This window comes from Mustela erminea, chromosome X (genome assembly GCF_009829155.1).
Source record: "Mustela erminea isolate mMusErm1 chromosome X, mMusErm1.Pri, whole genome shotgun sequence".
NCBI classification, from domain to species: Eukaryota; Metazoa; Chordata; class Mammalia; order Carnivora; family Mustelidae; genus Mustela; species Mustela erminea.
In genome coordinates this window covers 85,484,842-85,499,984 of record NC_045635.1, presented here as the reverse complement: position 1 = coordinate 85,499,984, position 15,143 = coordinate 85,484,842, and the positions used below count along the sequence as shown (strand labels likewise).

Here is a 15,143-nt window from a genome sequence, read left to right as displayed (position 1 = left end):
GGTGTCTATCAAATCTGTGAGGATCCTGGGATCATTTTCTTTTGCAAACCCAGGCTGTCTAGTACGTTTCCAAACAAGTTCATATGGAAATTTTCCTATTTTTGGAGCTTTTTGTCACTTTTCTCCAACAACTAATTTACTTTGTGTTGAGATAGGAATATGAATATTCATTTTTGTATCTTTTCCATGCCTGTTTTACTTTTAAATTTTTCTGTGATGTGTATCTTTTAAAATCCAAGTTTCACAATGCCTTCTTTACTCTTTTCATGGAAGGTTGGCTTCATCATTTGTATGGTTTCTTTACAAGAGAACCCCCATTTTATTCATTTCTTCACTTCTACCCTTTTTTCCCCTTACATCCTGTGGTGTGAAATTTCATACAGTTTTAATCATTCAGAGTCGTTTTTTCTTTTATTGAGCTGATACCTGCCTCCCAGTAGTTTACATGCATTGGTGCTGGTTTGGCCCTCTGGAGTGATAAAAAACAAGAATAAAGTAACAAGAGTGCCTTTTACCCTTGAGAGCCTGACACTGCCAGAGTTAATGTTCTTTCTCCTTCCCATCTGTGAGGCACACTGGGCAATCTACTTGAACTTTCTGTGACTCAACTTTCTCATCTGCAAAACTGGAGACACAATAGTACCTACCTCATGGGTTTGGGAAAATGAGTAAATAAGTCTGTATATGTAAAGGACTTGGAAAGGTATGTAGCACATAGAGAGCACTCTGTAAGCATTAATTGTACTAACAGAAATAGTAATAACAATAACAACAATAATAATAGTATGACCTCACACTAATACTGCTATGAATTATTGTTTATTTTTATTTTTAAAAATTTTTAAATTATTGTTTTTAAATTAACATTAATTGAGCACATGCCAGGTATTGTGCTGTATGCTATCTCGTTTAAAAGCAATCATATTCTTTTTTATAAACTTTATTTTTTTTCAGTGTTCCAAGATTGATTGTTTATGCTTCATATCCAGTGCTCCATGCAATATGTGCCCTCCTTAATATCCACCACCAGGCTCACCCAAACCCCCACCTCCTGCCCCTCCAAAACCCTCAGTTTAAAAACAATTATATTCTCACCAAGACTTATTTATTTAGCCTTAACCTCCCCAGTTATTTCAGTTCTTTCTGATATGACATACTTTTTCAAAGTCTCTCACCATCCTACATGCTCCTGAATTTATAAATGCCTCTGAAAGTACTGCATGTTTTGCCTAGTGTAGAATGGAGTGATCTTATCACACCTTCATTCTAGAATAGCCACAATACATCTGTAGATGCATAGTAGATTTTGTGGGTGCCAGATCACACAGTTAAATCCACTTTAATTGCAATCACCTGACACCCCAAATCTGTTTTCACACATCCCTGTTAATACACTTACATAAATCGTTTTCATTTTTAAAATTTATTTCCAGTATAGTTAACATACAGTGTTAAATTACTTTCAGGTGTACAACAGAGTGATTCAACAATTCTATGTATTACTTGGTGCTCATCAAGATAAATGTACTCTTAATCTCCTTCATCTATTTCACGCATCCCCCCAAACCCTACCCTCTCGTAACCATTCGTTTGTTCTCTATAGTTAAGTGTGTGTTTTTTGGTTTATCTCTTTTTTTTTAACCTTTGTTCATTGGTTTCTTAAATTCTGCATGTGAATGAAATCATATGGTATTTGTCTTTCTTTGACTGGCTTATTTCACTTAGCATAGTACTCTCTAGCTCCATCCATGTCATTGCATATGGCAAGATTTCATTCTTTTTCGTGGCTGAGTAATATTCTATTGTGTATATATACCACATCCTCTTTATCCATTCTTCTATTGATGGACACTTGGGCTGCTTCCATAATTTGGCCATTGTGAATAATGCTGCAAGAAAACATAAGGGTGCAGGATGCCTGGGTGGCTCAGTCAGTTAAGTATCTGCCTTCAGCTCAGGGCATGATCCCAGAGTCCTGGGATCAAGTCCCACATCAGGCTCCTTGCATCAGGCTCCTTGGAGCTTGATCTCTCTCTGCTTGCCACTCTACCTGCTTGTGCTGTCTCTTTCTCTCTAACAAATAAATAAATAAAACATCAAAAAAATAAGGGTGCATATATATAAATCATTGTAATTTTATTTTTTTAAAGATTTTATTTAAAAGAGAAAAGATTTTATTTATTTATTTGACAGAGACACAGCAAGAGAGGGAATACAAGCAGGGGGAGTGGGAGAGGGAGAAACAAGCTTCCTGCCGAGCAGAGAGCCCAATGCGGGGCTCGATTCCGGAACCCTCAGATCATGATGTGAACCAAAGGCAGACGTTTAATGACTGAGCCACCCAGGCGCCCCAATCATTTTAATTTTAACCCAAGTATAGACACTTCTGTTTTTCTGGGCTAAATGTTGTATTGTTAGGTTCACTCCCTTAGTCTTTGAATCCAAATTCTATCATTCAGTACATTAGCTACAAAATATTAATTTAAGTCATGCCATTAGTACTAAATAGGATGATAAATTCAGCAAGCTCAGGAAAGATCTAGGGGAGATCTCAGCAAAGAGCTCTAAATAAAAATGAAAAAATTCCTTTCCCCTGTGGGGTTTGGCACCCAGGGGTGTGCCCTGCCAGGCCAGTTCCCCTCATTTCATCTCTCAGTGTGACCTTGTAGGATGGGATTACTTTCTAGTGCTGCTGAGAGTAAGAGACACAGTTGCCCATGAAAGCACCCAAACTAGTATAAATTAACCATTGTTGAGAACTTGGTAAACATAGGGTCAGACAAGGGAGGTATAAAGAACCAGAACCAGGAATGAAAGGAAGAATGAAGACATTTGTGTTGGCTCTAAGTCTCTGCCTGACAGTAACTGATTTGGGGTTCCCTTGAGAGAAAGGGCTCTCAAGAGGAAATAAGGTGAAGGTGGTTCTGCCATGGTGACAACCATCTGTTACAAAGGAATGTGGTCTGCTACTTGTTTGTGGTTGCAGTGGGTGCTATGAAATAACCCTTCTTATGGATTTGATTCAATACTTACTGCTGACATAGGATCTTGTGAGGATGTGTTGCTTAGCTCAGAATTGCTAGGGAGGCTTTAAGTCTAAGAAATGCCATTTTAAAGGTGAGATAATGAAAAAAAGGTGAGATAATAAAGGCTCTGGGAGGTCACAAACTGCTCCGATGGAAACACAGATGATAGTAGCCGAGATGGGATTGAAATCCTGGCGGTATGATGTAAGATTTGGAACTTGAAACCGCCTTGTAAAACTGCTCCTGGGCAGTGGGCTCCAGGCCCGTTTACATGCATCCAGGGTGGACAGTACAGGCCTTTTCAGGCAGCAGGAACTGAGGGATCCGAAGGCAGGCAGGGCAGTGCTGCAGGCAAGGGGGAGGGCAGTCAGCCCCTGGCAGCTGCTGCCATGGCAACAGTCTCCAGGGCCCTGGTCTTTCTCTGTGGGATCTGAGGAAGCCAAGGGTGAGCTCCTGGTTTAGGGATTCCTGATCTCTGGTGAGGCTGCACCTCGTGGCAGAAACAGAGCCCACTCCATCTGAGCCTCTCTAGAGCACAGATTCCATGGAGGTCTGGTTTCACTTTGCAGGGCCTGTCTGCCTGGAGTCCAGGAGGAATGCCCTCTCCAGCTCAGAGGTTCCCCCTGCTGCTGCAGCCTCTGCATTCTTTCCTAATGACACCCATGGCAGCATTTTGGTCTCAAGACTAGCTGCTGTGGATTGCAGCAGGCCCTGTCCAGCCTGTAGCTCTCAGGCTCTCTCCCACTTTCGCCCCAGGGGAAATAACCAAGTGGGAAATGCAGTGACAAGAGCCTTCTCTTTTCTGCTTCTGGCCTCATCCTCACTAGGGCTACACACACACACACACACACAGTCTCTCTCTCTCTCTCTCTCTCTCTCTCACACACACACACACACACACTCTCTCTCTCTCTATCTCTCTCTCTCACACACTTTCTCTCTCCCTCCCCCCTCCTTATTCCCAGAGAAACAAGGAAGGGGCTCTGAGGAAAGGTGGGGTAGCAACTCAGGCTGCTGGGGAACATTCAGGGACTGGGAAGGCAGGTCCAACCTGGGCCAGAAGAAGGCAGTACCAGGCTCTGGGCTGGGCAGGACCCAGGCTGTCACTTACTTGCTGGAGGGCTCTGGAGGCCCAGGAGGCTTCGATCCCTTTTCAGGCCTCTGTTCCTGTCCTCCTTCTTCTCCCTAAAAGGCAGGGCAGGGAGTTGTGATAGAACAATGAACAAGGTCCCTTCCAGCTCCAGGCTGCCTACCATGGTGAGGAAGGCTTCTCTTAGGAACACCGTTTGGTCTGAGGGGGACCTCTCTAGACTGTGGCTGCTGCAGCTGCTTTTCCCAGAATCTAGACAAGGTCAGAGCACAGAACTTGTGCTATGCTGGCCTTCCCTGCTGGACTCCAACTTACACACTCACAGCCTAACTCTTGGCCTCAGACACCCCCAGAAGGGTTCAGGACAACCCCAGTCTGAGGTCTGGATGACAGAGGTTGGGGCAGAGGCAAGGCGGGCTACATAATTTGTGAGGCCCTTTGTAAAATGATAATGCAAGGCCCCTTGTTCAAAGAGCAAGGGAGGAAGTACCTTTAAAGGGACTAAAATATAAAGCTTGTCTTTCTTCTGTGGTCTCCCTTTTGACTTTTCTTTCTTTCTTTCTTTTTTGATAGACTTCATTTTTTAGAACGGTTATAGATTCAGAGAAATTGAGAAGATCTAGAGAATTCAAATATATTCCACACCCAGGAGAAGCTTACATTAATATGGTACATTTGTTATAAATAATGAACCAATATTGACATATTGTCATTAGTTGAAATTTATACTTTATTAAAATTTTCTTTGTTTTTTTACCTAATGCCCCTTTTCTACTCTTGGACCCCATCCAGAATGCTGTGTTTCTTTTAGTTGTCATATCTCCTTAGGCTCCCCTTCGCTATGACAGTTTCTCCACTCTTTCTCTGATTTTGATGATGTTTACAATATCTATTGGGATTTGGCTGGTGTTTTTCTCTTGATTAGACTGGGAATATGGGTTTTGGGGAGGAACATCACAGAGATAAAGTACCATTTCATCACAGCATAGCTGCATGCTATCAGTAGGATTTATGACATGGATGTTGACCTTGACATGGTGCTTTTTATTTATTATGTAAAATTTTATATTATTAGCAGGAACTCTATAGTTCATTGTTGTATTCTTTGATGCTGGTTTTAAATGCAAACACAAGAGCATGTGACTCATGCAGAATCACCAGAATTGCACAATTCGTCTTTTGTAGCTTGTACATGCACTCGTACTTACTTCTTACCAGAATAATGGAAATGCTGCACAGACATAAACTTTTTTCTTTTCTTGATATGTGTACATATGTACATTCTACAAAAGGAATGAAAGGTGAAAAACTGTGTGGTGGTCTCTCTTTCCTTCTTTTAAAGTTTCTTTTTAATTTAAGTAATCTTTACACCCAACATGGGGCTTGAACTCATGACCCCAAGATCAAGAGTCACAGGCTCTTCTGACTTAGCCAACCAGGTGCCCCTCCCTTTCCTTCTTTGTAGTCAGTATAAGTGGTTGGCAAATACAGGGAAGTTACACATGTCAGAAAGGATGTGATTGGGTTTCTTGGTCATTTGTGTTTCTTAGAATGCATTCTGTGTTGGAAGTAAGTTCTGAATGGAACCAAAAGGGTAGCCTCTCCTGCAAGTTAACAGTCATAGAAGTAACATGCTTACCATTTCCTTGCTCAAATACATCATGTAGTGTCTTTGTATGGTTTTGGCAACAGGATAATAGTGGCCTCATAGAATGAGTGGGGAAGTATTCTATTTTTTGGAAAATTTTTCGAAGCATTAGCCCTCATTCATCTTTATATGTTTAGTAGAATTCACCAGTGAAGACATCTGGAACTAGATTTTTCCATTTCAGTAACTTTTTGTTTACTAATTCATTCTCTTATTATAGTTGTATTCATATTTGCTATTTCATCTGGAGTCAGTCTTGATAATTTGTGTCTTTCTTAGAATTTGTCCATGTCATCTAAATTATCTAATGTACTGGCATACAGTTATTCATAGTATTCCTTCCTAATCCTTTTATTTCTGTAAAGTCAGTAGTTATGTCCTCTCTTTCATTTCTGACTCTAGTAATTTGAGTTTTCTTTCTTTTTCTTTTCCTGGGTCATCAATCTATCTTTTTAGAAGATTTTATTTATTTATTTATTTGACACAGAGAGAGAGAGCACAAGCAGTGAGAGCAGCAGGAGAGGAAGAAGCAGGCTCCCCAGCCTGATGTGGATCCCAGGACCATGGGATCATGACCTGAGCCGAAGGCAGAGGCTTTAACACACTGAACCACCCAGGCGCCCCCTTAGTATTATTTCTAATCTTTCAAGTTTATTGTGGTTTGTTTTATTGCCTAACATATGGTCTCTTCTGGAGTATGTTGTTCCACATGCACTTGAGAAGAATATATATCCTCTTGCTGGTGGGTGAAGTATTCTATAGATGTCAGTTAGGTCTAGTTGGTTTATAATGTTCAAGTCTTCTGTTTTCTTTCTTTCTTTCTTTCTTTCTTTTTTAAGTAATCTCTACAACCAATGTGGCTTAAACTCATGACCCTGAGATCAAGAGTCTTATGTTCTACCAACTGAGCTAACTAGGTGCCCCAAACCTATTTTCTTGTTGATCTTCTGCCTTAATGTTCTATCCATTATTAAAAGTTGAAAGTCTCCAACTGTTATCATTGAATTGTCTGTTCCTCCTTCATTTTTGTCAAATTTTCTTCATGTATTTTGATAGTCTCTGTTAGGTGCATATATATTTATGACTGTTATATCTTCCTAGTGGATTGACCCTTTTATTATTAAATGTCTCTCTATAAAATTTTTTATCTCTATTAAAAAAAAGGTCTAAAGTCTATTTTGTCTGATTACTATAGCCACTCCATTTTCTTGTGGTTGCTGTGTGTGTAGCATTTTTATCCTTTTACTCTCAATCTATTTGTATTTTTTAATCTAAAATGTGTCTCCTATAAAGAGCATATTATTAGGTTTTGTTTCTTTATATCCAGTCTGACAACCCTGCCTTTTTTTGAATAGCTTAATCCAGTCATACTTTATTATCACTTAAAGAGTTGAATTTAGATCTGCCATTTTACTTTTCGTTATCTATATGTCACATATCTTTTTTGTCCCTTTATTCCTCTTTTGCATTAAGTGAGTGCTTTCTAATATTGCATTTTAGTTTTATTAATGGTTTTTTTTCCTATATATTTTAGTTATGTCCTTAGTGTTTGATCTAGTTGCTTACCATATATGTATTAGCTTATCAGTTTCAGCTTCAGATTCATACTAATTTAATTCTAGTGATATCCAGAAATATTACTCCTATGTAACTCTATTCCACTGATTTTATTATTATATATTGTTATATATAATATACCTATACCTCTTGCAAACTCAACAATACACTGTTATAATTATTGCTTTGTGTAATTTTACATATTTTAAAGGCTCAGAGGGAAGAAAAGAAAGCAAGTATATGTTTCTAATTTTTGCTATGTTAATCTTTTTTTGGGCAAAGATTTTATTTATTTATTTGACAGAGAGAGAGCAGAAGCAGGGGAAGCAGCAGAGGCAGTGGGAAAAGCAGGCCTCCTGCAGAGCAGGGAACCCAACACTAGGCTCCATCCCAGGACCCTGGGATCATGACCTGAGATGAAGGCAGAGTCTTAACCAACTGAGCCACCCAAGCACCCCTGTTACACTAATCTTCTTACATATAATTTCTGGATCTCTTCACTTCGTTCCTTGTGATTCAAGTTACTATTGGGAGTCATTTTCTTAGCTAATATAGTACTTTGTAGTATGTAACATTTCTCTGAGGCTTTGTACATTTTTCTTTGGCCTTTTCCTTTCTGTTGTTCAGATGGCTTAATCTCTATCACACTGTCCTTGAGTTCACTAATTAGTCTTCCAGTTCAAACATACTGTTGAATTTTTCATGCCAGTTATTGTACTTTTCAACTCCTGAATTTCCATTTGTTCTTTTAAAATTTGTTTTAATTTTAAAAGTATTTTTAAGATTTTATTTATTTATTTATTTGAGAGAAAGAATGTGCATGAACAGGGGGGGGACAAAGGGAGAGGGAAAAGCAGGCTCCCCACTGAGCAGGGAGCCTGACACCAGGGCTTGATCCCAAGACCCCAAGACCATGACCCAAGCTGAAGGCAGTTGCCCAACTGACTGAGCCTCCAAGTGCCCCATTTGTTCTTTTTTAAAAAATAATTTCTCTCTCTCTTTTTAAGATTTTATTTGTTTATTTGATAGGGAGAGAGAGAGAGAGAGAGGGCACAAGCAAGGGGAGCAGCAGGCAGAGGGAGAGGGAGATGTAGGGCCCCACCCCAGGACCCTAATAAGATCAGGGCCTAAGCCGAAGGCAGACACCAACCATATGAGCTACCCTAAAAATAATTTCTCTTTATTGATATTCTATATTTGATTTCACATTGTCATCATATTTTCCTTTCTTCTTCAATCATGGTTTCCTTTAATTGTGGAATCACATTTATAGTGGCTACTTTAAAGTCTTTTTTAATCTGGTGTCTGGTCACTCTTATAGGCAGTTTGTGTTGCCTGCTTTTTTTCCTGATACATGGGGCATACTTTCCTGTTTCTTTGCACATCTTATAGTATTTTGTTGGAGACTGGACATTTTAGATAATGTATTTTAGTAACTCTGGGTATTAGTTCCTCCCCACAAAGGGCTTGGCTTGTTTTTGTTATTTTTCTGTTTGTTTAGTGACTAGCTGGATTATTTTAGATAACTTAGATTATTTTAGATACTTCAGCTGGTCTCTAAACAAATAATGTCTGTTCCACACACAGTGTGAAACCCCTAGCTTGTTCCTCAGTGAGCTCAGCTTTAGGTATGCCCACAGTCACCCTGGGATGACACAGTTTTGGCAGGGCTCTCTATGTCTATTTCCCTGATCACACGTGCCTGTTAAACACCACTAATTGTGTGCTGATTGCTCTATTGTTTTCAGCAATGCCCTGAGGCATAAATTGTTCTACAGACAGAAATTAGTTCTGCTCCCAGGTCTTCTCTTAGTGCTCTCTGTCATATTTTCTCTGGTGAATGAGCTGACCTCAGTTTAGTCTCTATCTCCAATGAATCTACCAATGTCCTCTCAATTGCTTTTCACCATGTGTGGTGTTATCTGGCACTACTTCTGACACCAAAGGCATTATGTTTTTCCACACCAACCAGTTCTCTGATTCTCCAACACCAGCTGGCTTTCCTACAATTCAATCCAATTCTGGCACTAACTCACTAGTTAGTGCAGACCTTATACTTTAAGGGCTCCGTTTTGCAAGACTGCCCCCACTTCAGACACTTGCCACAAATGGGGTGCCCAGGCTACCCATGCTTCTGCCCAGCCAACTACAAATTTGTAAGTTCCTATGACCCCCTCTTCAGTTTTAGTACTTTACTAGAACAACTCACAGAACTCAAGAAAGTGCTTTTCATTTTTTTTCCCAAAAATGAAGTGCTTTAGTTACTGGTACTGGTTTATTTTAAAGGATGCAACTCTGAAACAGCTAAGTGGAAAAGATACATAGAGCAAGGTATTGGGGGGTAGGGAGTGGTGCAGGATTTCCATGCTCTCTCCAGGCACACCACTTTCCCAGCACATTAATGTGTTTACCAACCTGGAAGCTCCCTAATCCCTATCATTTAGGGAGGTTTATGGATATTTCATTACATAGGTACAATTGATTAAATCATCAGTTATTGGTAATTGAATTCAATCTCCAGCTCAATCTCATTCCTGAGAGGTTGGGAGAAGGGAAATGGGACTGAAAGTTCCAACCTTTTAATAATTTGTTTGGTCTTTCTGGTGACCAGCCCCCATTCTGAAGCTATGGTGACCCTGTGAATCACCTCATTAGTATAAACTCAGATGTGGTCAAATGGGGCTCATTATGAATAACAAAAGACAGTCCTATACTTTAGGAAATCCCAAGAGCTTTAGGAGTTCTGTGCCAGGAACTGGAGACCAAGACCAAATATATATTTTTTTATTATACCACACAGTACAACCTCTACTGTTTTCAAGAGCTCCTTGAGGCTCAATCTTCTCCACACACTGTTGCAAATGAAATAATTTCCTTTGAGAAGAAATTTAAAGCTCTCTGTTTGACAACGTGCTTCTCCCCCCAGATAAAAAAACAACCATTGCTCTGGAGTTTGCAGTTATTTATTTTATATTATCACAAAATATACCTTCAAATAATATTATATGACTTCATGATTAATGGAAGAAGTTTACAACCATGTATTTCCCTCATCATCCTTTTTCTGTTAATTTTATTTCTACAGATGGTATAAACACACAGTACATTAGTGTTATTTTTATTGTATAATCATCTCTCATTAACAGTGTTATTGAGATATAGTTTATATGCTATATAATTCACTCATGTAAAGTGTACAAATCAATGGTTTTTAGTATATCCATAGGGTTGGGTATCCATCACCTAATCTAATTTTAGAACATTTTTATTATCCCGGGGCTACTGGGAGGCTCAGTCAGTTAAGCATCTGTCTTCAGCACAGGTCATGATCCCAGGGTCCTGGGATTGAGCCCCACATTGTTGTCGTCCTCCTCGTCTGTTGTCTTTATCATCAGGCAGAGAGCCTATTTCTCTCTCTCCTTCTGTGGCTCACCCTGCTTGTGCTTTCTCACTCTCTCTTTGTCAAATAAATGAATAAAATTCTTTTTAAAAAGAACATTTTTATTATCCCAAAAAGAAACCTGGTATTCGCTACCAATTATTTTCTTTCCCTACCCTACTGCCAGCCCCAAGAAACCACGAATCTATTTTCCATCTCTACAGGTTTGCAATTTCTTAGAAATTGAATAATACAATATAGGTTCTTCTGTGGCTGACTTCTTTCACTTAGCATACTGTTTTCAAGATTTATCCATGTCATAGCATGTATCAATACTTCTTCCTTTTTTTAGATTTTATTTATTTATTTGTCAGAGAGAGAACATGCACAGGCAGGGGGAGTGGCAGAGGCAGAGGGAGAAGCAGATTCCCCACCGAGCAAGGAGCCTGATGCAGGACTCGGTCCCAGGACCCTAGGCTCACCACCCAAGCCAAAGGCAGACATTCAACTGACTGAACCACCCAGGTATCCCTATACTTCTTCCTTTTATTATTAAATATATTTTATTATATGATATACCACATTTTTTTCCTTTTTAAATTAACATATAGTGTGTTATTAGCCCCAGGGGTACCACATATTGTTTAATCTACTCATCAATTGATAGACATTTGGGGTTTTTCCAATTTTTCTATTGGCTATTATAAACAATGCCTCTATGAACATCTGTGTTTAAGTTTTAGGTAGCCATATCTTTTTATTTCTCTTGGGTATATACCAAGGAATAGAATGGGTGAGTCATATGATAAATCTGTGTTTAACATTTGGAAGTACTGCCAATCTATTTTCCAAATTGGGAGCAGCATTTTACATTCCCATCAGCAATGTTTAAGGGATCCATTTTCTCATTATTTTTTCTAAAGCTTATTTCCCATCCTTTTCATTTTGCTATCATATTGTCTGTGAATTGTTATCTCCTTTTGGTTCTGATTCACATTTCCCTAATGATTAATGATATTGAGCTTTTTTTAAATGTACCTATTGGTTATCTGTTTATCTCTGGAGAAATGTCTATTCAAATAACTTGCCCATTTTTAAATCAGGTCATTTGTCTTTTTATGGCTGAATTTCCAGAGTTCTTTATATATTCTGGAAGTTAGTTCTTTATCAAATTGATTTGCAAATATTTTTTCTCATTCTTTGGGTTTTCTCTTCACTTTCTTAATGGTGTAATTGGAAGCTCAAAATTTTTTCATTTTGATAATGTCTAATATATCCTATCTTTTGTCACACATAGTTTTGTCATATCTAAGGAAGCATTATTAAACCCAAGGTCATGAAGATTTCCTCCTATGTTTTAATTTATAATTTAAATTATACTTTAATTTAAATTATAATATTTATAATATTTAAATTATAATTTAACTTATAATTTTGGCTCTTATATTAATACTTATGACCCAGCTTGAGATAATTTTGGTATACTTATGATGTAGTGGTCTAAATTCAATCTGTGGCTTGTGGATATCCAATTGTTCCACCACATTAGTTTCAAAACTATTCTTTCCCCTTCAGTTATCTTGACACATTTGTCAAAAATCAATTGAGCTTAAATATGAGGGTTTACTCTTAGGCTCTCAGTTCTTTTCCATTGTTCTATAATATCTGTCCTCATACCCATACCACACTGTCTTGATTATTGTTATTTTGTAGTAAGTTTTAAAATTGGGAAGTATGAGATAGTTCATATTATTCTTTCTAAGATTATTTTTTCTGTTCTAGGTCCCATGAATTTCGAATTATCTTGTCATTTTCTACATAGATACCAGATAGAATTTTGATAGGGATTGCGCTGAATCTGTAGATCAATTAGAGAATATTGCCATCTGAACAATACTTTCTTTCAATCCATGAACATGGGATTTCCCTTATTTAGGTCTTCTTTATTTATTTTTTAATTTTTTAAAGGTTTATTTATTTATTTGAGAGAGAGAGAGAGAGAGAGAGAGAGCGCATGCCCAGGGGAGGGGCAGAGGGAGAAAGAGAGAGAATCCTGAGCAGACTACTTGCTGAGCATGGAACCAACCCTGAGATCATGACCTGAGCCAAAATCAAGATTTGGACATTAACTTACTGAGTCACCCAGGTGCCCCTTATTTATATTTTTTAAATAATATTTTGCGTTTTCAGTTTATAAGTCTGGCATTTCCTTTGTTCGATATATTACTAACAATGTTTTTGTTTTTGATGCCACTGTAAATGGAATTATTTTCTCAAGTTCACTTTCAGATTGTTAATTTCCAAAGTAAAGGAATACAGGGACAACTGGGTGGCTCAGTTTGTTAAGCAGCTGCCTTCAGCTCAGGTCATGATCCCAGGTTCCTGCAATTGAGTTCCACATCGGGACTTCTCCCTTTCACTGTGCCTGCTGCTCCCCCTGCTTGTTCTCTCTCTTTCTCTTTCTCAAATGGATAAATAAAGTCTTTTTTAAAAAGAAGAAATACAATTAACTTTTATATATTGATATATCCTGCCACAGTATTATGCTAATATATTTAATATTTAATGCATTCCTTAGGATTTGCTCTATGTAAGATTATATTGCTTTCAAGTAGAGATCTTTTTACTTATTTATTTCCTAACTGGATGCCTTTTTATTTCCTTTTCTTGACTAATTGCCCTGGCTGGAACTTGTAGTACAATTTGTAAAAATGGCCAAAGAGGACATCTTCGTATTGTTTCTGTTCTTAGAAGGAACACTTTCAGTCTTTCTCCCTTAAGTGTGATGTAAGTTGTGTGTTTTGGTAGATATCCTTATCAATTTGAAGAAGTTCTTTTGTATTCCTAGTTGGTTGGATATTTTTATCATGACAGGGTGCCGGATTTTGTCAAATGTTTTTTCTGTATCTATTATATTGAGATGATCTTGTGGTTTTTGGCTTTCATTCTGTTAATATGGTGGCTTATATTGACTGACTTTTGTGTATTATACTAAATTTACATTTCTGGGATAAATTCCACTTGGTCATTGGGTATAATAATTTTTATATATTGCTGGATTCAATTTGGTAGTAATTTCTTGAGGGTTTTGCATCCAATTTATAAAAGGTATTGGTCTGTAGTTTTCTTATTGTACTTGGTCTTGTTTTGATATCAGGGTGATACTAGTCTCATAGAATTAATTGGGAAGTGTTTCTCCCTCTTCTGTAATGTAATCATAATCATATTGAAAAATTTACTGTGAAGAAGAATACACTTCTAGAAATTATGAAATATATTTATAAATTTGCCAACCCATACAATGTTAGTGTAATAGGCAGTCCACAATTGCTTACTTCTTAGATTTCATTAGAAATTACATCTTCTGGGGGCACTTGGGGGGCTCAATTGGTTAAGAGTCTGCCTTTGGCTTAGGTCATGATCTAGGGGTCCTGGGATCAAACCTGCATCAGGCTCCCTGCTCAACAAGGAGTCTGCTTTTCCCTCTGCGCCATCCCCCTGCTTGTGTTCTCTCTCTCTGTCTCTGTCAGATAAATAAATAAATTCCTTAAAAAACAAGGAAGGGGGTGCCTGGGTGGCTCAGTTGGTTAAGCAACTGCCTTCAGCTCAGGTCATGATCCCAGAGTCCTGGGACTGAGTCCCACATCAGGCACCCAGCTCCATGGGTAGTCTGCTTCTCCCTCTGACCTCCCTTCTCTCTCTCTCTCTCTCAAATAAATAAATAAAATCTTTAAAAAAACCAACGGGGGGAGGAGTCAAGATGGAGGAGAAGTAGCAGGCTGAGGCTACATCAGGTAGCAGGAGATCAGCTAGATAGTTTGTCTAAACATTGCAAACACCCACAAATCCAACGGGAGATCAAAGAGAAGAAGAACAGCAATTTCAGAAGCAGAAAATCAACCACTTTCTGAAAGGTAGGACTGGCGGAGAAATGAATCCAAAGTGATAGGAAGATAGACTGTGCGGGGAGGGGCCGGCTCCCAGCAAGTGGCGGAGCAACGGAGCACAAAATCGGACTTTTAAAAAAGTCTGTTCCGCTGAGGGACATCATTCCAGAAGCTAAACCCAGGTGAAGCCCACGTGGGGTCAGAGTGGCCACAGGTCCCACAGGGTCACAGAAGGATCAGGAGTGTCTGAGGGTCACAGAGCTTGCAGGTATTAGAACAGGGAAGCTGGCTACAGAGACAGAGCTGAGGAGTGAGCTCTGAGCTCAGGGTTACCTTGAACCAGTCGCAGCCTGGGTCAGCTCGGAGCGCGGCCAGAGGCCAGGGAGACGAGAGTTATTGGGTGCTGTTCTCTGAAGGCGCATTGAGGAGTGGGGCCGTGAGCTCTCGGCTCCTCTGGGCCAGAGACTAGGAGGCCGGCATTTTCATTCCTCTCCTCCGGAACTCTACAGAAAGCATTCAGGGAACAAAAGCTCCCGAAAGCCAACCTGAGGGGATT

At 39.0% G+C, this 15,143-nt stretch overlaps 1 long non-coding RNA gene across 1 annotated transcript; it reads right to left on the bottom strand.

Moving 5' to 3' along the window:
• Positions 1-2,518: 2,518 nt before the first annotated feature.
• On the bottom strand, positions 2,519-15,143 carry LOC116582989. Its single transcript, XR_004282579.1, has 3 exons — positions 15,133-15,143; positions 4,138-4,211; positions 2,519-3,371 (listed from the first exon to the last, which is right to left on the bottom strand). It is a non-coding gene; the product is annotated as an uncharacterized LOC116582989 (long non-coding RNA).